This window comes from Orbicella franksi, unplaced genomic scaffold (genome assembly GCF_964199315.1).
Source record: "Orbicella franksi unplaced genomic scaffold, jaOrbFran1.1 SCAFFOLD_546, whole genome shotgun sequence".
In the NCBI taxonomy this organism is placed as follows: Eukaryota; Metazoa; Cnidaria; class Anthozoa; order Scleractinia; family Merulinidae; genus Orbicella; species Orbicella franksi.
Genome location: NW_027670623.1, coordinates 1 through 19,277, shown reverse-complemented (window position 1 = coordinate 19,277; position 19,277 = coordinate 1). Strand labels below are relative to the sequence as shown.

Below are 19,277 nucleotides of genomic sequence, written 5' to 3'. Positions count from 1 at the left end.
TGGACTCTTCAGAGAAGATTTCCATACGCCTCCACATCATTGATCCCTCTGTTTTCAAAATGTTGTCTTTTTTTTTTTGGAATTATTTTTCCAGCAAGTTGACAGCATATTAGAAGATTTTCTTGTTTGATTACAGCACTGCAACACTGAGCAGCACACTGGAGGCAATCTCTTGAATGTGGCTTTGATGACTGACCATTGGAGAATCGCCCTTTTGTGATTTGAAGTCTTAGCTGGCTTTGGAATCTCTGGGTTAAGTAGCCGAGACGTAATTGGAAATTCATCACAACAGCAATTAAAGGCCTTCCTTCTAAGAGACTTAAAAGAGAGTCCAAGCAATTGGGCAAGGTTTGAGTTGTTTCTTTCGTCTACGACCACACCACAGGGAACGTACCGGTTCTCGTCCGATCACCGAAGTCAAGTCCTGTTGGGCGGCGTCAGTACCTGGCTGGGTGACCACCTGGGAATACGCCGTGTTGTAGACTTTTGGACCCATTTTGGGACTGGACTCTTCAGAGAAGATTTCCATACGCCTCCACATCATTGATCCCTCTGTTTTCAAAATGTTGTCTTTTTTTTTTTGGAATTATTTTTCCAGCAAGTTGACAGCATATTAGAAGATTTTCTTGTTTGATTACAGCACTGCAACACTGAGCAGCACACTGGAGGCAATCTCTTGAATGTGGCTTTGATGACTGACCATTGGAGAATCGCCCTTTTGTGATTTGAAGTCTTAGCTGGCTTTGGAATCTCTGGGTTAAGTAGCCGAGACGTAATTGGAAATTCATCACAACAGCAATTAAAGGCCTTCCTTCTAAGAGACTTAAAAGAGAGTCCAAGCAATTGGGCAAGGTTTGAGTTGTTTCTTTCGTCTACGACCACACCACAGGGAACGTACCGGTTCTCGTCCGATCACCGAAGTCAAGTCCTGTTGGGCGGCGTCAGTACCTGGCTGGGTGACCACCTGGGAATACGCCGTGTTGTAGACTTTTGGACCCATTTTGGGACTGGACTCTTCAGAGAAGATTTCCATACGCCTCCACATCATTGATCCCTCTGTTTTCAAAATGTTGTCTTTTTTTTTTTGGAATTATTTTTCCAGCAAGTTGACAGCATATTAGAAGATTTTCTTGTTTGATTACAGCACTGCAACACTGAGCAGCACACTGGAGGCAATCTCTTGAATGTGGCTTTGATGACTGACCATTGGAGAATCGCCCTTTTGTGATTTGAAGTCTTAGCTGGCTTTGGAATCTCTGGGTTAAGTAGCCGAGACGTAATTGGAAATTCATCACAACAGCAATTAAAGGCCTTCCTTCTAAGAGACTTAAAAGAGAGTCCAAGCAATTGGGCAAGGTTTGAGTTGTTTCTTTCGTCTACGACCACACCACAGGGAACGTACCGGTTCTCGTCCGATCACCGAAGTCAAGTCCTGTTGGGCGGCGTCAGTACCTGGCTGGGTGACCACCTGGGAATACGCCGTGTTGTAGACTTTTGGACCCATTTTGGGACTGGACTCTTCAGAGAAGATTTCCATACGCCTCCACATCATTGATCCCTCTGTTTTCAAAATGTTGTCTTTTTTTTTTTGGAATTATTTTTCCAGCAAGTTGACAGCATATTAGAAGATTTTCTTGTTTGATTACAGCACTGCAACACTGAGCAGCACACTGGAGGCAATCTCTTGAATGTGGCTTTGATGACTGACCATTGGAGAATCGCCCTTTTGTGATTTGAAGTCTTAGCTGGCTTTGGAATCTCTGGGTTAAGTAGCCGAGACGTAATTGGAAATTCATCACAACAGCAATTAAAGGCCTTCCTTCTAAGAGACTTAAAAGAGAGTCCAAGCAATTGGGCAAGGTTTGAGTTGTTTCTTTCGTCTACGACCACACCACAGGGAACGTACCGGTTCTCGTCCGATCACCGAAGTCAAGTCCTGTTGGGCGGCGTCAGTACCTGGCTGGGTGACCACCTGGGAATACGCCGTGTTGTAGACTTTTGGACCCATTTTGGGACTGGACTCTTCAGAGAAGATTTCCATACGCCTCCACATCATTGATCCCTCTGTTTTCAAAATGTTGTCTTTTTTTTTTTGGAATTATTTTTCCAGCAAGTTGACAGCATATTAGAAGATTTTCTTGTTTGATTACAGCACTGCAACACTGAGCAGCACACTGGAGGCAATCTCTTGAATGTGGCTTTGATGACTGACCATTGGAGAATCGCCCTTTTGTGATTTGAAGTCTTAGCTGGCTTTGGAATCTCTGGGTTAAGTAGCCGAGACGTAATTGGAAATTCATCACAACAGCAATTAAAGGCCTTCCTTCTAAGAGACTTAAAAGAGAGTCCAAGCAATTGGGCAAGGTTTGAGTTGTTTCTTTCGTCTACGACCACACCACAGGGAACGTACCGGTTCTCGTCCGATCACCGAAGTCAAGTCCTGTTGGGCGGCGTCAGTACCTGGCTGGGTGACCACCTGGGAATACGCCGTGTTGTAGACTTTTGGACCCATTTTGGGACTGGACTCTTCAGAGAAGATTTCCATACGCCTCCACATCATTGATCCCTCTGTTTTCAAAATGTTGTCTTTTTTTTTTTGGAATTATTTTTCCAGCAAGTTGACAGCATATTAGAAGATTTTCTTGTTTGATTACAGCACTGCAACACTGAGCAGCACACTGGAGGCAATCTCTTGAATGTGGCTTTGATGACTGACCATTGGAGAATCGCCCTTTTGTGATTTGAAGTCTTAGCTGGCTTTGGAATCTCTGGGTTAAGTAGCCGAGACGTAATTGGAAATTCATCACAACAGCAATTAAAGGCCTTCCTTCTAAGAGACTTAAAAGAGAGTCCAAGCAATTGGGCAAGGTTTGAGTTGTTTCTTTCGTCTACGACCACACCACAGGGAACGTACCGGTTCTCGTCCGATCACCGAAGTCAAGTCCTGTTGGGCGGCGTCAGTACCTGGCTGGGTGACCACCTGGGAATACGCCGTGTTGTAGACTTTTGGACCCATTTTGGGACTGGACTCTTCAGAGAAGATTTCCATACGCCTCCACATCATTGATCCCTCTGTTTTCAAAATGTTGTCTTTTTTTTTTTGGAATTATTTTTCCAGCAAGTTGACAGCATATTAGAAGATTTTCTTGTTTGATTACAGCACTGCAACACTGAGCAGCACACTGGAGGCAATCTCTTGAATGTGGCTTTGATGACTGACCATTGGAGAATCGCCCTTTTGTGATTTGAAGTCTTAGCTGGCTTTGGAATCTCTGGGTTAAGTAGCCGAGACGTAATTGGAAATTCATCACAACAGCAATTAAAGGCCTTCCTTCTAAGAGACTTAAAAGAGAGTCCAAGCAATTGGGCAAGGTTTGAGTTGTTTCTTTCGTCTACGACCACACCACAGGGAACGTACCGGTTCTCGTCCGATCACCGAAGTCAAGTCCTGTTGGGCGGCGTCAGTACCTGGCTGGGTGACCACCTGGGAATACGCCGTGTTGTAGACTTTTGGACCCATTTTGGGACTGGACTCTTCAGAGAAGATTTCCATACGCCTCCACATCATTGATCCCTCTGTTTTCAAAATGTTGTCTTTTTTTTTTTGGAATTATTTTTCCAGCAAGTTGACAGCATATTAGAAGATTTTCTTGTTTGATTACAGCACTGCAACACTGAGCAGCACACTGGAGGCAATCTCTTGAATGTGGCTTTGATGACTGACCATTGGAGAATCGCCCTTTTGTGATTTGAAGTCTTAGCTGGCTTTGGAATCTCTGGGTTAAGTAGCCGAGACGTAATTGGAAATTCATCACAACAGCAATTAAAGGCCTTCCTTCTAAGAGACTTAAAAGAGAGTCCAAGCAATTGGGCAAGGTTTGAGTTGTTTCTTTCGTCTACGACCACACCACAGGGAACGTACCGGTTCTCGTCCGATCACCGAAGTCAAGTCCTGTTGGGCGGCGTCAGTACCTGGCTGGGTGACCACCTGGGAATACGCCGTGTTGTAGACTTTTGGACCCATTTTGGGACTGGACTCTTCAGAGAAGATTTCCATACGCCTCCACATCATTGATCCCTCTGTTTTCAAAATGTTGTCTTTTTTTTTTTGGAATTATTTTTCCAGCAAGTTGACAGCATATTAGAAGATTTTCTTGTTTGATTACAGCACTGCAACACTGAGCAGCACACTGGAGGCAATCTCTTGAATGTGGCTTTGATGACTGACCATTGGAGAATCGCCCTTTTGTGATTTGAAGTCTTAGCTGGCTTTGGAATCTCTGGGTTAAGTAGCCGAGACGTAATTGGAAATTCATCACAACAGCAATTAAAGGCCTTCCTTCTAAGAGACTTAAAAGAGAGTCCAAGCAATTGGGCAAGGTTTGAGTTGTTTCTTTCGTCTACGACCACACCACAGGGAACGTACCGGTTCTCGTCCGATCACCGAAGTCAAGTCCTGTTGGGCGGCGTCAGTACCTGGCTGGGTGACCACCTAGGAATACGCCGTGTTGTAGACTTTTGGACCCATTTTGGGACTGGACTCTTCAGAGAAGATTTCCATACGCCTCCACATCATTGATCCCTCTGTTTTCAAAATGTTGTCTTTTTTTTTTTGGAATTATTTTTCCAGCAAGTTGACAGCATATTAGAAGATTTTCTTGTTTGATTACAGCACTGCAACACTGAGCAGCACACTGGAGGCAATCTCTTGAATGTGGCTTTGATGACTGACCATTGGAGAATCGCCCTTTTGTGATTTGAAGTCTTAGCTGGCTTTGGAATCTCTGGGTTAAGTAGCCGAGACGTAATTGGAAATTCATCACAACAGCAATTAAAGGCCTTCCTTCTAAGAGACTTAAAAGAGAGTCCAAGCAATTGGGCAAGGTTTGAGTTGTTTCTTTCGTCTACGACCACACCACAGGGAACGTACCGGTTCTCGTCCGATCACCGAAGTCAAGTCCTGTTGGGCGGCGTCAGTACCTGGCTGGGTGACCACCTGGGAATACGCCGTGTTGTAGACTTTTGGACCCATTTTGGGACTGGACTCTTCAGAGAAGATTTCCATACGCCTCCACATCATTGATCCCTCTGTTTTCAAAATGTTGTCTTTTTTTTTTTGGAATTATTTTTCCAGCAAGTTGACAGCATATTAGAAGATTTTCTTGTTTGATTACAGCACTGCAACACTGAGCAGCACACTGGAGGCAATCTCTTGAATGTGGCTTTGATGACTGACCATTGGAGAATCGCCCTTTTGTGATTTGAAGTCTTAGCTGGCTTTGGAATCTCTGGGTTAAGTAGCCGAGACGTAATTGGAAATTCATCACAACAGCAATTAAAGGCCTTCCTTCTAAGAGACTTAAAAGAGAGTCCAAGCAATTGGGCAAGGTTTGAGTTGTTTCTTTCGTCTACGACCACACCACAGGGAACGTACCGGTTCTCGTCCGATCACCGAAGTCAAGTCCTGTTGGGCGGCGTCAGTACCTGGCTGGGTGACCACCTGGGAATACGCCGTGTTGTAGACTTTTGGACCCATTTTGGGACTGGACTCTTCAGAGAAGATTTCCATACGCCTCCACATCATTGATCCCTCTGTTTTCAAAATGTTGTCTTTTTTTTTTTGGAATTATTTTTCCAGCAAGTTGACAGCATATTAGAAGATTTTCTTGTTTGATTACAGCACTGCAACACTGAGCAGCACACTGGAGGCAATCTCTTGAATGTGGCTTTGATGACTGACCATTGGAGAATCGCCCTTTTGTGATTTGAAGTCTTAGCTGGCTTTGGAATCTCTGGGTTAAGTAGCCGAGACGTAATTGGAAATTCATCACAACAGCAATTAAAGGCCTTCCTTCTAAGAGACTTAAAAGAGAGTCCAAGCAATTGGGCAAGGTTTGAGTTGTTTCTTTCGTCTACGACCACACCACAGGGAACGTACCGGTTCTCGTCCGATCACCGAAGTCAAGTCCTGTTGGGCGGCGTCAGTACCTGGCTGGGTGACCACCTGGGAATACGCCGTGTTGTAGACTTTTGGACCCATTTTGGGACTGGACTCTTCAGAGAAGATTTCCATACGCCTCCACATCATTGATCCCTCTGTTTTCAAAATGTTGTCTTTTTTTTTTTGGAATTATTTTTCCAGCAAGTTGACAGCATATTAGAAGATTTTCTTGTTTGATTACAGCACTGCAACACTGAGCAGCACACTGGAGGCAATCTCTTGAATGTGGCTTTGATGACTGACCATTGGAGAATCGCCCTTTTGTGATTTGAAGTCTTAGCTGGCTTTGGAATCTCTGGGTTAAGTAGCCGAGACGTAATTGGAAATTCATCACAACAGCAATTAAAGGCCTTCCTTCTAAGAGACTTAAAAGAGAGTCCAAGCAATTGGGCAAGGTTTGAGTTGTTTCTTTCGTCTACGACCACACCACAGGGAACGTACCGGTTCTCGTCCGATCACCGAAGTCAAGTCCTGTTGGGCGGCGTCAGTACCTGGCTGGGTGACCACCTGGGAATACGCCGTGTTGTAGACTTTTGGACCCATTTTGGGACTGGACTCTTCAGAGAAGATTTCCATACGCCTCCACATCATTGATCCCTCTGTTTTCAAAATGTTGTCTTTTTTTTTTTGGAATTATTTTTCCAGCAAGTTGACAGCATATTAGAAGATTTTCTTGTTTGATTACAGCACTGCAACACTGAGCAGCACACTGGAGGCAATCTCTTGAATGTGGCTTTGATGACTGACCATTGGAGAATCGCCCTTTTGTGATTTGAAGTCTTAGCTGGCTTTGGAATCTCTGGGTTAAGTAGCCGAGACGTAATTGGAAATTCATCACAACAGCAATTAAAGGCCTTCCTTCTAAGAGACTTAAAAGAGAGTCCAAGCAATTGGGCAAGGTTTGAGTTGTTTCTTTCGTCTACGACCACACCACAGGGAACGTACCGGTTCTCGTCCGATCACCGAAGTCAAGTCCTGTTGGGCGGCGTCAGTACCTGGCTGGGTGACCACCTGGGAATACGCCGTGTTGTAGACTTTTGGACCCATTTTGGGACTGGACTCTTCAGAGAAGATTTCCATACGCCTCCACATCATTGATCCCTCTGTTTTCAAAATGTTGTCTTTTTTTTTTTGGAATTATTTTTCCAGCAAGTTGACAGCATATTAGAAGATTTTCTTGTTTGATTACAGCACTGCAACACTGAGCAGCACACTGGAGGCAATCTCTTGAATGTGGCTTTGATGACTGACCATTGGAGAATCGCCCTTTTGTGATTTGAAGTCTTAGCTGGCTTTGGAATCTCTGGGTTAAGTAGCCGAGACGTAATTGGAAATTCATCACAACAGCAATTAAAGGCCTTCCTTCTAAGAGACTTAAAAGAGAGTCCAAGCAATTGGGCAAGGTTTGAGTTGTTTCTTTCGTCTACGACCACACCACAGGGAACGTACCGGTTCTCGTCCGATCACCGAAGTCAAGTCCTGTTGGGCGGCGTCAGTACCTGGCTGGGTGACCACCTGGGAATACGCCGTGTTGTAGACTTTTGGACCCATTTTGGGACTGGACTCTTCAGAGAAGATTTCCATACGCCTCCACATCATTGATCCCTCTGTTTTCAAAATGTTGTCTTTTTTTTTTTGGAATTATTTTTCCAGCAAGTTGACAGCATATTAGAAGATTTTCTTGTTTGATTACAGCACTGCAACACTGAGCAGCACACTGGAGGCAATCTCTTGAATGTGGCTTTGATGACTGACCATTGGAGAATCGCCCTTTTGTGATTTGAAGTCTTAGCTGGCTTTGGAATCTCTGGGTTAAGTAGCCGAGACGTAATTGGAAATTCATCACAACAGCAATTAAAGGCCTTCCTTCTAAGAGACTTAAAAGAGAGTCCAAGCAATTGGGCAAGGTTTGAGTTGTTTCTTTCGTCTACGACCACACCACAGGGAACGTACCGGTTCTCGTCCGATCACCGAAGTCAAGTCCTGTTGGGCGGCGTCAGTACCTGGCTGGGTGACCACCTGGGAATACGCCGTGTTGTAGACTTTTGGACCCATTTTGGGACTGGACTCTTCAGAGAAGATTTCCATACGCCTCCACATCATTGATCCCTCTGTTTTCAAAATGTTGTCTTTTTTTTTTTGGAATTATTTTTCCAGCAAGTTGACAGCATATTAGAAGATTTTCTTGTTTGATTACAGCACTGCAACACTGAGCAGCACACTGGAGGCAATCTCTTGAATGTGGCTTTGATGACTGACCATTGGAGAATCGCCCTTTTGTGATTTGAAGTCTTAGCTGGCTTTGGAATCTCTGGGTTAAGTAGCCGAGACGTAATTGGAAATTCATCACAACAGCAATTAAAGGCCTTCCTTCTAAGAGACTTAAAAGAGAGTCCAAGCAATTGGGCAAGGTTTGAGTTGTTTCTTTCGTCTACGACCACACCACAGGGAACGTACCGGTTCTCGTCCGATCACCGAAGTCAAGTCCTGTTGGGCGGCGTCAGTACCTGGCTGGGTGACCACCTGGGAATACGCCGTGTTGTAGACTTTTGGACCCATTTTGGGACTGGACTCTTCAGAGAAGATTTCCATACGCCTCCACATCATTGATCCCTCTGTTTTCAAAATGTTGTCTTTTTTTTTTTGGAATTATTTTTCCAGCAAGTTGACAGCATATTAGAAGATTTTCTTGTTTGATTACAGCACTGCAACACTGAGCAGCACACTGGAGGCAATCTCTTGAATGTGGCTTTGATGACTGACCATTGGAGAATCGCCCTTTTGTGATTTGAAGTCTTAGCTGGCTTTGGAATCTCTGGGTTAAGTAGCCGAGACGTAATTGGAAATTCATCACAACAGCAATTAAAGGCCTTCCTTCTAAGAGACTTAAAAGAGAGTCCAAGCAATTGGGCAAGGTTTGAGTTGTTTCTTTCGTCTACGACCACACCACAGGGAACGTACCGGTTCTCGTCCGATCACCGAAGTCAAGTCCTGTTGGGCGGCGTCAGTACCTGGCTGGGTGACCACCTGGGAATACGCCGTGTTGTAGACTTTTGGACCCATTTTGGGACTGGACTCTTCAGAGAAGATTTCCATACGCCTCCACATCATTGATCCCTCTGTTTTCAAAATGTTGTCTTTTTTTTTTTGGAATTATTTTTCCAGCAAGTTGACAGCATATTAGAAGATTTTCTTGTTTGATTACAGCACTGCAACACTGAGCAGCACACTGGAGGCAATCTCTTGAATGTGGCTTTGATGACTGACCATTGGAGAATCGCCCTTTTGTGATTTGAAGTCTTAGCTGGCTTTGGAATCTCTGGGTTAAGTAGCCGAGACGTAATTGGAAATTCATCACAACAGCAATTAAAGGCCTTCCTTCTAAGAGACTTAAAAGAGAGTCCAAGCAATTGGGCAAGGTTTGAGTTGTTTCTTTCGTCTACGACCACACCACAGGGAACGTACCGGTTCTCGTCCGATCACCGAAGTCAAGTCCTGTTGGGCGGCGTCAGTACCTGGCTGGGTGACCACCTGGGAATACGCCGTGTTGTAGACTTTTGGACCCATTTTGGGACTGGACTCTTCAGAGAAGATTTCCATACGCCTCCACATCATTGATCCCTCTGTTTTCAAAATGTTGTCTTTTTTTTTTTGGAATTATTTTTCCAGCAAGTTGACAGCATATTAGAAGATTTTCTTGTTTGATTACAGCACTGCAACACTGAGCAGCACACTGGAGGCAATCTCTTGAATGTGGCTTTGATGACTGACCATTGGAGAATCGCCCTTTTGTGATTTGAAGTCTTAGCTGGCTTTGGAATCTCTGGGTTAAGTAGCCGAGACGTAATTGGAAATTCATCACAACAGCAATTAAAGGCCTTCCTTCTAAGAGACTTAAAAGAGAGTCCAAGCAATTGGGCAAGGTTTGAGTTGTTTCTTTCGTCTACGACCACACCACAGGGAACGTACCGGTTCTCGTCCGATCACCGAAGTCAAGTCCTGTTGGGCGGCGTCAGTACCTGGCTGGGTGACCACCTGGGAATACGCCGTGTTGTAGACTTTTGGACCCATTTTGGGACTGGACTCTTCAGAGAAGATTTCCATACGCCTCCACATCATTGATCCCTCTGTTTTCAAAATGTTGTCTTTTTTTTTTTGGAATTATTTTTCCAGCAAGTTGACAGCATATTAGAAGATTTTCTTGTTTGATTACAGCACTGCAACACTGAGCAGCACACTGGAGGCAATCTCTTGAATGTGGCTTTGATGACTGACCATTGGAGAATCGCCCTTTTGTGATTTGAAGTCTTAGCTGGCTTTGGAATCTCTGGGTTAAGTAGCCGAGACGTAATTGGAAATTCATCACAACAGCAATTAAAGGCCTTCCTTCTAAGAGACTTAAAAGAGAGTCCAAGCAATTGGGCAAGGTTTGAGTTGTTTCTTTCGTCTACGACCACACCACAGGGAACGTACCGGTTCTCGTCCGATCACCGAAGTCAAGTCCTGTTGGGCGGCGTCAGTACCTGGCTGGGTGACCACCTGGGAATACGCCGTGTTGTAGACTTTTGGACCCATTTTGGGACTGGACTCTTCAGAGAAGATTTCCATACGCCTCCACATCATTGATCCCTCTGTTTTCAAAATGTTGTCTTTTTTTTTTTGGAATTATTTTTCCAGCAAGTTGACAGCATATTAGAAGATTTTCTTGTTTGATTACAGCACTGCAACACTGAGCAGCACACTGGAGGCAATCTCTTGAATGTGGCTTTGATGACTGACCATTGGAGAATCGCCCTTTTGTGATTTGAAGTCTTAGCTGGCTTTGGAATCTCTGGGTTAAGTAGCCGAGACGTAATTGGAAATTCATCACAACAGCAATTAAAGGCCTTCCTTCTAAGAGACTTAAAAGAGAGTCCAAGCAATTGGGCAAGGTTTGAGTTGTTTCTTTCGTCTACGACCACACCACAGGGAACGTACCGGTTCTCGTCCGATCACCGAAGTCAAGTCCTGTTGGGCGGCGTCAGTACCTGGCTGGGTGACCACCTGGGAATACGCCGTGTTGTAGACTTTTGGACCCATTTTGGGACTGGACTCTTCAGAGAAGATTTCCATACGCCTCCACATCATTGATCCCTCTGTTTTCAAAATGTTGTCTTTTTTTTTTTGGAATTATTTTTCCAGCAAGTTGACAGCATATTAGAAGATTTTCTTGTTTGATTACAGCACTGCAACACTGAGCAGCACACTGGAGGCAATCTCTTGAATGTGGCTTTGATGACTGACCATTGGAGAATCGCCCTTTTGTGATTTGAAGTCTTAGCTGGCTTTGGAATCTCTGGGTTAAGTAGCCGAGACGTAATTGGAAATTCATCACAACAGCAATTAAAGGCCTTCCTTCTAAGAGACTTAAAAGAGAGTCCAAGCAATTGGGCAAGGTTTGAGTTGTTTCTTTCGTCTACGACCACACCACAGGGAACGTACCGGTTCTCGTCCGATCACCGAAGTCAAGTCCTGTTGGGCGGCGTCAGTACCTGGCTGGGTGACCACCTGGGAATACGCCGTGTTGTAGACTTTTGGACCCATTTTGGGACTGGACTCTTCAGAGAAGATTTCCATACGCCTCCACATCATTGATCCCTCTGTTTTCAAAATGTTGTCTTTTTTTTTTTGGAATTATTTTTCCAGCAAGTTGACAGCATATTAGAAGATTTTCTTGTTTGATTACAGCACTGCAACACTGAGCAGCACACTGGAGGCAATCTCTTGAATGTGGCTTTGATGACTGACCATTGGAGAATCGCCCTTTTGTGATTTGAAGTCTTAGCTGGCTTTGGAATCTCTGGGTTAAGTAGCCGAGACGTAATTGGAAATTCATCACAACAGCAATTAAAGGCCTTCCTTCTAAGAGACTTAAAAGAGAGTCCAAGCAATTGGGCAAGGTTTGAGTTGTTTCTTTCGTCTACGACCACACCACAGGGAACGTACCGGTTCTCGTCCGATCACCGAAGTCAAGTCCTGTTGGGCGGCGTCAGTACCTGGCTGGGTGACCACCTGGGAATACGCCGTGTTGTAGACTTTTGGACCCATTTTGGGACTGGACTCTTCAGAGAAGATTTCCATACGCCTCCACATCATTGATCCCTCTGTTTTCAAAATGTTGTCTTTTTTTTTTTGGAATTATTTTTCCAGCAAGTTGACAGCATATTAGAAGATTTTCTTGTTTGATTACAGCACTGCAACACTGAGCAGCACACTGGAGGCAATCTCTTGAATGTGGCTTTGATGACTGACCATTGGAGAATCGCCCTTTTGTGATTTGAAGTCTTAGCTGGCTTTGGAATCTCTGGGTTAAGTAGCCGAGACGTAATTGGAAATTCATCACAACAGCAATTAAAGGCCTTCCTTCTAAGAGACTTAAAAGAGAGTCCAAGCAATTGGGCAAGGTTTGAGTTGTTTCTTTCGTCTACGACCACACCACAGGGAACGTACCGGTTCTCGTCCGATCACCGAAGTCAAGTCCTGTTGGGCGGCGTCAGTACCTGGCTGGGTGACCACCTGGGAATACGCCGTGTTGTAGACTTTTGGACCCATTTTGGGACTGGACTCTTCAGAGAAGATTTCCATACGCCTCCACATCATTGATCCCTCTGTTTTCAAAATGTTGTCTTTTTTTTTTTGGAATTATTTTTCCAGCAAGTTGACAGCATATTAGAAGATTTTCTTGTTTGATTACAGCACTGCAACACTGAGCAGCACACTGGAGGCAATCTCTTGAATGTGGCTTTGATGACTGACCATTGGAGAATCGCCCTTTTGTGATTTGAAGTCTTAGCTGGCTTTGGAATCTCTGGGTTAAGTAACCGAGACGTAATTGGAAATTCATCACAACAGCAATTAAAGGCCTTCCTTCTAAGAGACTTAAAAGAGAGTCCAAGCAATTGGGCAAGGTTTGAGTTGTTTCTTTCGTCTACGACCACACCACAGGGAACGTACCGGTTCTCGTCCGATCACCGAAGTCAAGTCCTGTTGGGCGGCGTCAGTACCTGGCTGGGTGACCACCTGGGAATACGCCGTGTTGTAGACTTTTGGACCCATTTTGGGACTGGACTCTTCAGAGAAGATTTCCATACGCCTCCACATCATTGATCCCTCTGTTTTCAAAATGTTGTCTTTTTTTTTTTGGAATTATTTTTCCAGCAAGTTGACAGCATATTAGAAGATTTTCTTGTTTGATTACAGCACTGCAACACTGAGCAGCACACTGGAGGCAATCTCTTGAATGTGGCTTTGATGACTGACCATTGGAGAATCGCCCTTTTGTGATTTGAAGTCTTAGCTGGCTTTGGAATCTCTGGGTTAAGTAGCCGAGACGTAATTGGAAATTCATCACAACAGCAATTAAAGGCCTTCCTTCTAAGAGACTTAAAAGAGAGTCCAAGCAATTGGGCAAGGTTTGAGTTGTTTCTTTCGTCTACGACCACACCACAGGGAACGTACCGGTTCTCGTCCGATCACCGAAGTCAAGTCCTGTTGGGCGGCGTCAGTACCTGGCTGGGTGACCACCTGGGAATACGCCGTGTTGTAGACTTTTGGACCCATTTTGGGACTGGACTCTTCAGAGAAGATTTCCATACGCCTCCACATCATTGATCCCTCTGTTTTCAAAATGTTGTCTTTTTTTTTTTGGAATTATTTTTCCAGCAAGTTGACAGCATATTAGAAGATTTTCTTGTTTGATTACAGCACTGCAACACTGAGCAGCACACTGGAGGCAATCTCTTGAATGTGGCTTTGATGACTGACCATTGGAGAATCGCCCTTTTGTGATTTGAAGTCTTAGCTGGCTTTGGAATCTCTGGGTTAAGTAGCCGAGACGTAATTGGAAATTCATCACAACAGCAATTAAAGGCCTTCCTTCTAAGAGACTTAAAAGAGAGTCCAAGCAATTGGGCAAGGTTTGAGTTGTTTCTTTCGTCTACGACCACACCACAGGGAACGTACCGGTTCTCGTCCGATCACCGAAGTCAAGTCCTGTTGGGCGGCGTCAGTACCTGGCTGGGTGACCACCTGGGAATACGCCGTGTTGTAGACTTTTGGACCCATTTTGGGACTGGACTCTTCAGAGAAGATTTCCATACGCCTCCACATCATTGATCCCTCTGTTTTCAAAATGTTGTCTTTTTTTTTTTGGAATTATTTTTCCAGCAAGTTGACAGCATATTAGAAGATTTTCTTGTTTGATTACAGCACTGCAACACTGAGCAGCACACTGGAGGCAATCTCTTGAATGTGGCTTTGATGACTGACCATTGGAGAATCGCCCTTTTGTGATTTGAAGTCTTAGCTGGCTTTGGAATCTCTGGGTTAAGTAGCCGAGACGTAATTGGAAATTCATCACAACAGCAATTAAAGGCCTTCCTTCTAAGAGACTTAAAAGAGAGTCCAAGCAATTGGGCAAGGTTTGAGTTGTTTCTTTCGTCTACGACCACACCACAGGGAACGTACCGGTTCTCGTCCGATCACCGAAGTCAAGTCCTGTTGGGCGGCGTCAGTACCTGGCTGGGTGACCACCTGGGAATACGCCGTGTTGTAGACTTTTGGACCCATTTTGGGACTGGACTCTTCAGAGAAGATTTCCATACGCCTCCACATCATTGATCCCTCTGTTTTCAAAATGTTGTCTTTTTTTTTTTGGAATTATTTTTCCAGCAAGTTGACAGCATATTAGAAGATTTTCTTGTTTGATTACAGCACTGCAACACTGAGCAGCACACTGGAGGCAATCTCTTGAATGTGGCTTTGATGACTGACCATTGGAGAATCGCCCTTTTGTGATTTGAAGTCTTAGCTGGCTTTGGAATCTCTGGGTTAAGTAGCCGAGACGTAATTGGAAATTCATCACAACAGCAATTAAAGGCCTTCCTTCTAAGAGACTTAAAAGAGAGTCCAAGCAATTGGGCAAGGTTTGAGTTGTTTCTTTCGTCTACGACCACACCACAGGGAACGTACCGGTTCTCGTCCGATCACCGAAGTCAAGTCCTGTTGGGCGGCGTCAGTACCTGGCTGGGTGACCACCTGGGAATACGCCGTGTTGTAGACTTTTGGACCCATTTTGGGACTGGACTCTTCAGAGAAGATTTCCATACGCCTCCACATCATTGATCCCTCTGTTTTCAAAATGTTGTCTTTTTTTTTTTGGAATTATTTTTCCAGCAAGTTGACAGCATATTAGAAGATTTTCTTGTTTGATTACAGCACTGCAACACTGAGCAGCACACTGGAGGCAATCTCTTGAATGTGGCTTTGATGACTGACCATTGGAGAATCGCCCTTTTGTGATTTGAAGTCTTAGCTGGCTTTGGAATCTCTGGGTTAAGTAGCCGAGACGTAATTGGAAATTCATCACAACAGCAATTAAAGGCCTTCCTTCTAAGAGACTTAAAAGAGAGTCCAAGCAATTGGGCAAGGTTTGAGTTGTTTCTTTCGTCTACGACCACACCACAGGGAACGTACCGGTTCTCGTCCGATCACCGAAGTCAAGTCCTGTTGGGCGGCGTCAGTACCTGGCTGGGTGACCACCTGGGAATACGCCGTGTTGTAGACTTTTGGACCCATTTTGGGACTGGACTCTTCAGAGAAGATTTCCATACGCCTCCACATCATTGATCCCTCTGTTTTCAAAATGTTGTCTTTTTTTTTTTGGAATTATTTTTCCAGCAAGTTGACAGCATATTAGAAGATTTTCTTGTTTGATTACAGCACTGCAACACTGAGCAGCACACTGGAGGCAATCTCTTGAATGTGGCTTTGATGACTGACCATTGGAGAATCGCCCTTTTGTGATTTGAAGTCTTAGCTGGCTTTGGAATCTCTGGGTTAAGTAGCCGAGACGTAATTGGAAATTCATCACAACAGCAATTAAAGGCCTTCCTTCTAAGAGACTTAAAAGAGAGTCCAAGCAATTGGGCAAGGTTTGAGTTGTTTCTTTCGTCTACGACCACACCACAGGGAACGTACCGGTTCTCGTCCGATCACCGAAGTCAAGTCCTGTTGGGCGGCGTCAGTACCTGGCTGGGTGACCACCTGGGAATACGCCGTGTTGTAGACTTTTGGACCCATTTTGGGACTGGACTCTTCAGAGAAGATTTCCATACGCCTCCACATCATTGATCCCTCTGTTTTCAAAATGTTGTCTTTTTTTTTTTGGAATTATTTTTCCAGCAAGTTGACAGCATATTAGAAGATTTTCTTGTTTGATTACAGCACTGCAACACTGAGCAGCACACTGGAGGCAATCTCTTGAATGTGGCTTTGATGACTGACCATTGGAGAATCGCCCTTTTGTGATTTGAAGTCTTAGCTGGCTTTGGAATCTCTGGGTTAAGTAGCCGAGACGTAATTGGAAATTCATCACAACAGCAATTAAAGGCCTTCCTTCTAAGAGACTTAAAAGAGAGTCCAAGCAATTGGGCAAGGTTTGAGTTGTTTCTTTCGTCTACGACCACACCACAGGGAACGTACCGGTTCTCGTCCGATCACCGAAGTCAAGTCCTGTTGGGCGGCGTCAGTACCTGGCTGGGTGACCACCTGGGAATACGCCGTGTTGTAGACTTTTGGACCCATTTTGGGACTGGACTCTTCAGAGAAGATTTCCATACGCCTCCACATCATTGATCCCTCTGTTTTCAAAATGTTGTCTTTTTTTTTTGGAATTATTTTTCCAGCAAGTTGACAGCATATTAGAAGATTTTCTTGTTTGATTACAGCACTGCAACACTGAGCAGCACACTGGAGGCAATCTCTTGAATGTGGCTTTGATGACTGACCATTGGAGAATCGCCCTTTTGTGATTTGAAGTCTTAGCTGGCTTTGGAATCTCTGGGTTAAGTAGCCGAGACGTAATTGGAAATTCATCACAACAGCAATTAAAGGCCTTCCTTCTAAGAGACTTAAAAGAGAGTCCAAGCAATTGGGCAAGGTTTGAGTTGTTTCTTTCGTCTACGACCACACCACAGGGAACGTACCGGTTCTCGTCCGATCACCGAAGTCAAGTCCTGTTGGGCGGCGTCAGTACCTGGCTGGGTGACCACCTGGGAATACGCCGTGTTGTAGACTTTTGGACCCATTTTGGGACTGGACTCTTCAGAGAAGATTTCCATACGCCTCCACATCATTGATCCCTCTGTTTTCAAAATGTTGTCTTTTTTTTTTTGGAATTATTTTTCCAGCAAGTTGACAGCATATTAGAAGATTTTCTTGTTTGATTACAGCACTGCAACACTGAGCAGCACACTGGAGGCAATCTCTTGAATGTGGCTTTGATGACTGACCATTGGAGAATCGCCCTTTTGTGATTTGAAGTCTTAGCTGGCTTTGGAATCTCTGGGTTAAGTAGCCGAGACGTAATTGGAAATTCATCACAACAGCAATTAAAGGCCTTCCTTCTAAGAGACTTAAAAGAGAGTCCAAGCAATTGGGCAAGGTTTGAGTTGTTTCTTTCGTCTACGACCACACCACAGGGAACGTACCGGTTCTCGTCCGATCACCGAAGTCAAGTCCTGTTGGGCGGCGTCAGTACCTGGCTGGGTGACCACCTGGGAATACGCCGTGTTGTAGACTTTTGGACCCATTTTGGGACTGGACTCTTCAGAGAAGATTTCCATACGCCTCCACATCATTGATCCCTCTGTTTTCAAAATGTTGTCTTTTTTTTTGGAATTATTTTTCCAGCAAGTTGACAGCATATTAGAAGATTTTCTTGTTTGATTACAGCACTGCAACACTGAGCAGCACACTGGAGGCAATCTCTTGAATGTGGCTTTGATGACTGACCATTGGAGAATCGCCCTTTTGTGATTTGAAGTCTTAGCTGGCTTTGGAATCTCTGGGTTAAGTAGCCGAGACGTAATTGGAAATTCATCACAACAGCAATTAAAGGCCTTCCTTCTAAGAGACTTAAAAGAGAGTCCAAGCAATTGGGCAAGGTTTGAGTTGTTTCTTTCGTCTACGACCACACCACAGGGAACGTACCGGTTCTCGTCCGATCACCGAAGTCAAGTCCTGTTGGGCGGCGTCAGTACCTGGCTGGGTGACCACCTGGGAATACGCCGTGTTGTAGACTTTTGGACCCATTTTGGGACTGGACTCTTCAGAGAAGATTTCCATACGCCTCCACATCATTGATCCCTCTGTTTTCAAAATGTTGTCTTTTTTTTTTTGGAATTATTTTTCCAGCAAGTTGACAGCATATTAGAAGATTTTCTTGTTTGATTACAGCACTGCAACACTGAGCAGCACACTGGAGGCAATCTCTTGAATGTGGCTTTGATGACTGACCATTGGAGAATCGCCCTTTTGTGATTTGAAGTCTTAGCTGGCTTTGGAATCTCTGGGTTAAGTAGCCGAGACGTAATTGGAAATTCATCACAACAGCAATTAAAGGCCTTCCTTCTAAGAGACTTAAAAGAGAGTCCAAGCAATTGGGCAAGGTTTGAGTTGTTTCTTTCGTCTACGACCACACCACAGGGAACGTACCGGTTCTCGTCCGATCACCGAAGTCAAGTCCTGTTGGGCGGCGTCAGTACCTGGCTGGGTGACCACCTGGGAATACGCCGTGTTGTAGACTTTTGGACCCATTTTGGGACTGGACTCTTCAGAGAAGATTTCCATACGCCTCCACATCATTGATCCCTCTGTTTTCAAAATGTTGTCTTTTTTTTTTTGGAATTATTTTTCCAGCAAGTTGACAGCATATTAGAAGATTTTCTTGTTTGATTACAGCACTGCAACACTGAGCAGCACACTGGAGGCAATCTCTTGAATGTGGCTTTGATGACTGACCATTGGAGAATCGCCCTTTTGTGATTTGAAGTCTTAGCTGGCTTTGGAATCTCTGGGTTAAGTAGCCGAGACGTAATTGGAAATTCATCACAACAGCAATTAAAGGCCTTCCTTCTAAGAGACTTAAAAGAGAGTCCAAGCAATTGGGCAAGGTTTGAGTTGTTTCTTTCGTCTACGACCACACCACAGGGAACGTACCGGTTCTCGTCCGATCACCGAAGTCAAGTCCTGTTGGGCGGCGTCAGTACCTGGCTGGGTGACCACCTGGGAATACGCCGTGTTGTAGACTTTTGGACCCATTTTGGGACTGGACTCTTCAGAGAAGATTTCCATACGCCTCCACATCATTGATCCCTCTGTTTTCAAAATGTTGTCTTTTTTTTTTTGGAATTATTTTTCCAGCAAGTTGACAGCATATTAGAAGATTTTCTTGTTT

General features: G+C 44.6%; 38 non-coding genes across 38 annotated transcripts; all 38 read left to right on the top strand.

The window, feature by feature from the left end:
* The first annotated feature begins 366 nt into the window (after positions 1 to 366).
* On the top strand, positions 367 to 485 carry LOC145473397 (5S ribosomal RNA). The gene has a single exon (XR_014044581.1). It is a non-coding gene; the product is annotated as a 5S ribosomal RNA (ribosomal RNA).
* A 385-nt stretch (positions 486 to 870) lies between these two features.
* On the top strand, positions 871 to 989 carry LOC145473396 (5S ribosomal RNA). The gene has a single exon (XR_014044580.1). It is a non-coding gene; the product is annotated as a 5S ribosomal RNA (ribosomal RNA).
* A 385-nt stretch (positions 990 to 1,374) lies between these two features.
* LOC145473394 (5S ribosomal RNA) lies at positions 1,375 to 1,493 on the top strand. Its single transcript, XR_014044578.1, has one exon. It is a non-coding gene; the product is annotated as a 5S ribosomal RNA (ribosomal RNA).
* A 385-nt stretch (positions 1,494 to 1,878) lies between these two features.
* On the top strand, positions 1,879 to 1,997 carry LOC145473393 (5S ribosomal RNA). The gene has a single exon (XR_014044577.1). It is a non-coding gene; the product is annotated as a 5S ribosomal RNA (ribosomal RNA).
* Positions 1,998 to 2,382: 385 nt separating this feature from the next.
* Positions 2,383 to 2,501, top strand: LOC145473392 (5S ribosomal RNA). Its single transcript, XR_014044576.1, has one exon. It is a non-coding gene; the product is annotated as a 5S ribosomal RNA (ribosomal RNA).
* Positions 2,502 to 2,886: 385 nt separating this feature from the next.
* LOC145473391 (5S ribosomal RNA) lies at positions 2,887 to 3,005 on the top strand. The gene has a single exon (XR_014044575.1). It is a non-coding gene; the product is annotated as a 5S ribosomal RNA (ribosomal RNA).
* A 385-nt stretch (positions 3,006 to 3,390) lies between these two features.
* LOC145473390 (5S ribosomal RNA) lies at positions 3,391 to 3,509 on the top strand. The gene has a single exon (XR_014044574.1). It is a non-coding gene; the product is annotated as a 5S ribosomal RNA (ribosomal RNA).
* A 385-nt stretch (positions 3,510 to 3,894) lies between these two features.
* LOC145473389 (5S ribosomal RNA) lies at positions 3,895 to 4,013 on the top strand. Its single transcript, XR_014044573.1, has one exon. It is a non-coding gene; the product is annotated as a 5S ribosomal RNA (ribosomal RNA).
* Positions 4,014 to 4,398: 385 nt separating this feature from the next.
* On the top strand, positions 4,399 to 4,517 carry LOC145473398 (5S ribosomal RNA). Its single transcript, XR_014044582.1, has one exon. It is a non-coding gene; the product is annotated as a 5S ribosomal RNA (ribosomal RNA).
* A 385-nt stretch (positions 4,518 to 4,902) lies between these two features.
* On the top strand, positions 4,903 to 5,021 carry LOC145473388 (5S ribosomal RNA). Its single transcript, XR_014044572.1, has one exon. It is a non-coding gene; the product is annotated as a 5S ribosomal RNA (ribosomal RNA).
* A 385-nt stretch (positions 5,022 to 5,406) lies between these two features.
* On the top strand, positions 5,407 to 5,525 carry LOC145473387 (5S ribosomal RNA). Its single transcript, XR_014044571.1, has one exon. It is a non-coding gene; the product is annotated as a 5S ribosomal RNA (ribosomal RNA).
* A 385-nt stretch (positions 5,526 to 5,910) lies between these two features.
* On the top strand, positions 5,911 to 6,029 carry LOC145473386 (5S ribosomal RNA). Its single transcript, XR_014044570.1, has one exon. It is a non-coding gene; the product is annotated as a 5S ribosomal RNA (ribosomal RNA).
* Positions 6,030 to 6,414: 385 nt separating this feature from the next.
* Positions 6,415 to 6,533, top strand: LOC145473385 (5S ribosomal RNA). Its single transcript, XR_014044569.1, has one exon. It is a non-coding gene; the product is annotated as a 5S ribosomal RNA (ribosomal RNA).
* Positions 6,534 to 6,918: 385 nt separating this feature from the next.
* On the top strand, positions 6,919 to 7,037 carry LOC145473383 (5S ribosomal RNA). Its single transcript, XR_014044567.1, has one exon. It is a non-coding gene; the product is annotated as a 5S ribosomal RNA (ribosomal RNA).
* Positions 7,038 to 7,422: 385 nt separating this feature from the next.
* Positions 7,423 to 7,541, top strand: LOC145473381 (5S ribosomal RNA). Its single transcript, XR_014044566.1, has one exon. It is a non-coding gene; the product is annotated as a 5S ribosomal RNA (ribosomal RNA).
* Positions 7,542 to 7,926: 385 nt separating this feature from the next.
* LOC145473380 (5S ribosomal RNA) lies at positions 7,927 to 8,045 on the top strand. Its single transcript, XR_014044565.1, has one exon. It is a non-coding gene; the product is annotated as a 5S ribosomal RNA (ribosomal RNA).
* A 385-nt stretch (positions 8,046 to 8,430) lies between these two features.
* On the top strand, positions 8,431 to 8,549 carry LOC145473379 (5S ribosomal RNA). The gene has a single exon (XR_014044564.1). It is a non-coding gene; the product is annotated as a 5S ribosomal RNA (ribosomal RNA).
* A 385-nt stretch (positions 8,550 to 8,934) lies between these two features.
* Positions 8,935 to 9,053, top strand: LOC145473378 (5S ribosomal RNA). The gene has a single exon (XR_014044563.1). It is a non-coding gene; the product is annotated as a 5S ribosomal RNA (ribosomal RNA).
* Positions 9,054 to 9,438: 385 nt separating this feature from the next.
* Positions 9,439 to 9,557, top strand: LOC145473377 (5S ribosomal RNA). Its single transcript, XR_014044562.1, has one exon. It is a non-coding gene; the product is annotated as a 5S ribosomal RNA (ribosomal RNA).
* Positions 9,558 to 9,942: 385 nt separating this feature from the next.
* On the top strand, positions 9,943 to 10,061 carry LOC145473376 (5S ribosomal RNA). Its single transcript, XR_014044561.1, has one exon. It is a non-coding gene; the product is annotated as a 5S ribosomal RNA (ribosomal RNA).
* Positions 10,062 to 10,446: 385 nt separating this feature from the next.
* On the top strand, positions 10,447 to 10,565 carry LOC145473375 (5S ribosomal RNA). The gene has a single exon (XR_014044560.1). It is a non-coding gene; the product is annotated as a 5S ribosomal RNA (ribosomal RNA).
* Positions 10,566 to 10,950: 385 nt separating this feature from the next.
* LOC145473374 (5S ribosomal RNA) lies at positions 10,951 to 11,069 on the top strand. Its single transcript, XR_014044559.1, has one exon. It is a non-coding gene; the product is annotated as a 5S ribosomal RNA (ribosomal RNA).
* Positions 11,070 to 11,454: 385 nt separating this feature from the next.
* LOC145473373 (5S ribosomal RNA) lies at positions 11,455 to 11,573 on the top strand. The gene has a single exon (XR_014044558.1). It is a non-coding gene; the product is annotated as a 5S ribosomal RNA (ribosomal RNA).
* Positions 11,574 to 11,958: 385 nt separating this feature from the next.
* Positions 11,959 to 12,077, top strand: LOC145473371 (5S ribosomal RNA). The gene has a single exon (XR_014044556.1). It is a non-coding gene; the product is annotated as a 5S ribosomal RNA (ribosomal RNA).
* A 385-nt stretch (positions 12,078 to 12,462) lies between these two features.
* On the top strand, positions 12,463 to 12,581 carry LOC145473370 (5S ribosomal RNA). The gene has a single exon (XR_014044555.1). It is a non-coding gene; the product is annotated as a 5S ribosomal RNA (ribosomal RNA).
* A 385-nt stretch (positions 12,582 to 12,966) lies between these two features.
* LOC145473369 (5S ribosomal RNA) lies at positions 12,967 to 13,085 on the top strand. Its single transcript, XR_014044554.1, has one exon. It is a non-coding gene; the product is annotated as a 5S ribosomal RNA (ribosomal RNA).
* A 385-nt stretch (positions 13,086 to 13,470) lies between these two features.
* LOC145473368 (5S ribosomal RNA) lies at positions 13,471 to 13,589 on the top strand. Its single transcript, XR_014044553.1, has one exon. It is a non-coding gene; the product is annotated as a 5S ribosomal RNA (ribosomal RNA).
* A 385-nt stretch (positions 13,590 to 13,974) lies between these two features.
* On the top strand, positions 13,975 to 14,093 carry LOC145473367 (5S ribosomal RNA). The gene has a single exon (XR_014044552.1). It is a non-coding gene; the product is annotated as a 5S ribosomal RNA (ribosomal RNA).
* A 385-nt stretch (positions 14,094 to 14,478) lies between these two features.
* LOC145473366 (5S ribosomal RNA) lies at positions 14,479 to 14,597 on the top strand. Its single transcript, XR_014044551.1, has one exon. It is a non-coding gene; the product is annotated as a 5S ribosomal RNA (ribosomal RNA).
* Positions 14,598 to 14,982: 385 nt separating this feature from the next.
* Positions 14,983 to 15,101, top strand: LOC145473365 (5S ribosomal RNA). The gene has a single exon (XR_014044550.1). It is a non-coding gene; the product is annotated as a 5S ribosomal RNA (ribosomal RNA).
* A 385-nt stretch (positions 15,102 to 15,486) lies between these two features.
* LOC145473364 (5S ribosomal RNA) lies at positions 15,487 to 15,605 on the top strand. The gene has a single exon (XR_014044549.1). It is a non-coding gene; the product is annotated as a 5S ribosomal RNA (ribosomal RNA).
* A 385-nt stretch (positions 15,606 to 15,990) lies between these two features.
* LOC145473363 (5S ribosomal RNA) lies at positions 15,991 to 16,109 on the top strand. Its single transcript, XR_014044548.1, has one exon. It is a non-coding gene; the product is annotated as a 5S ribosomal RNA (ribosomal RNA).
* Positions 16,110 to 16,494: 385 nt separating this feature from the next.
* LOC145473362 (5S ribosomal RNA) lies at positions 16,495 to 16,613 on the top strand. The gene has a single exon (XR_014044547.1). It is a non-coding gene; the product is annotated as a 5S ribosomal RNA (ribosomal RNA).
* Positions 16,614 to 16,997: 384 nt separating this feature from the next.
* On the top strand, positions 16,998 to 17,116 carry LOC145473399 (5S ribosomal RNA). Its single transcript, XR_014044583.1, has one exon. It is a non-coding gene; the product is annotated as a 5S ribosomal RNA (ribosomal RNA).
* Positions 17,117 to 17,501: 385 nt separating this feature from the next.
* On the top strand, positions 17,502 to 17,620 carry LOC145473395 (5S ribosomal RNA). Its single transcript, XR_014044579.1, has one exon. It is a non-coding gene; the product is annotated as a 5S ribosomal RNA (ribosomal RNA).
* Positions 17,621 to 18,003: 383 nt separating this feature from the next.
* LOC145473384 (5S ribosomal RNA) lies at positions 18,004 to 18,122 on the top strand. Its single transcript, XR_014044568.1, has one exon. It is a non-coding gene; the product is annotated as a 5S ribosomal RNA (ribosomal RNA).
* Positions 18,123 to 18,507: 385 nt separating this feature from the next.
* On the top strand, positions 18,508 to 18,626 carry LOC145473372 (5S ribosomal RNA). Its single transcript, XR_014044557.1, has one exon. It is a non-coding gene; the product is annotated as a 5S ribosomal RNA (ribosomal RNA).
* Positions 18,627 to 19,011: 385 nt separating this feature from the next.
* Positions 19,012 to 19,130, top strand: LOC145473361 (5S ribosomal RNA). The gene has a single exon (XR_014044546.1). It is a non-coding gene; the product is annotated as a 5S ribosomal RNA (ribosomal RNA).
* The last annotated feature ends 147 nt before the right edge of the window (positions 19,131 to 19,277 follow it).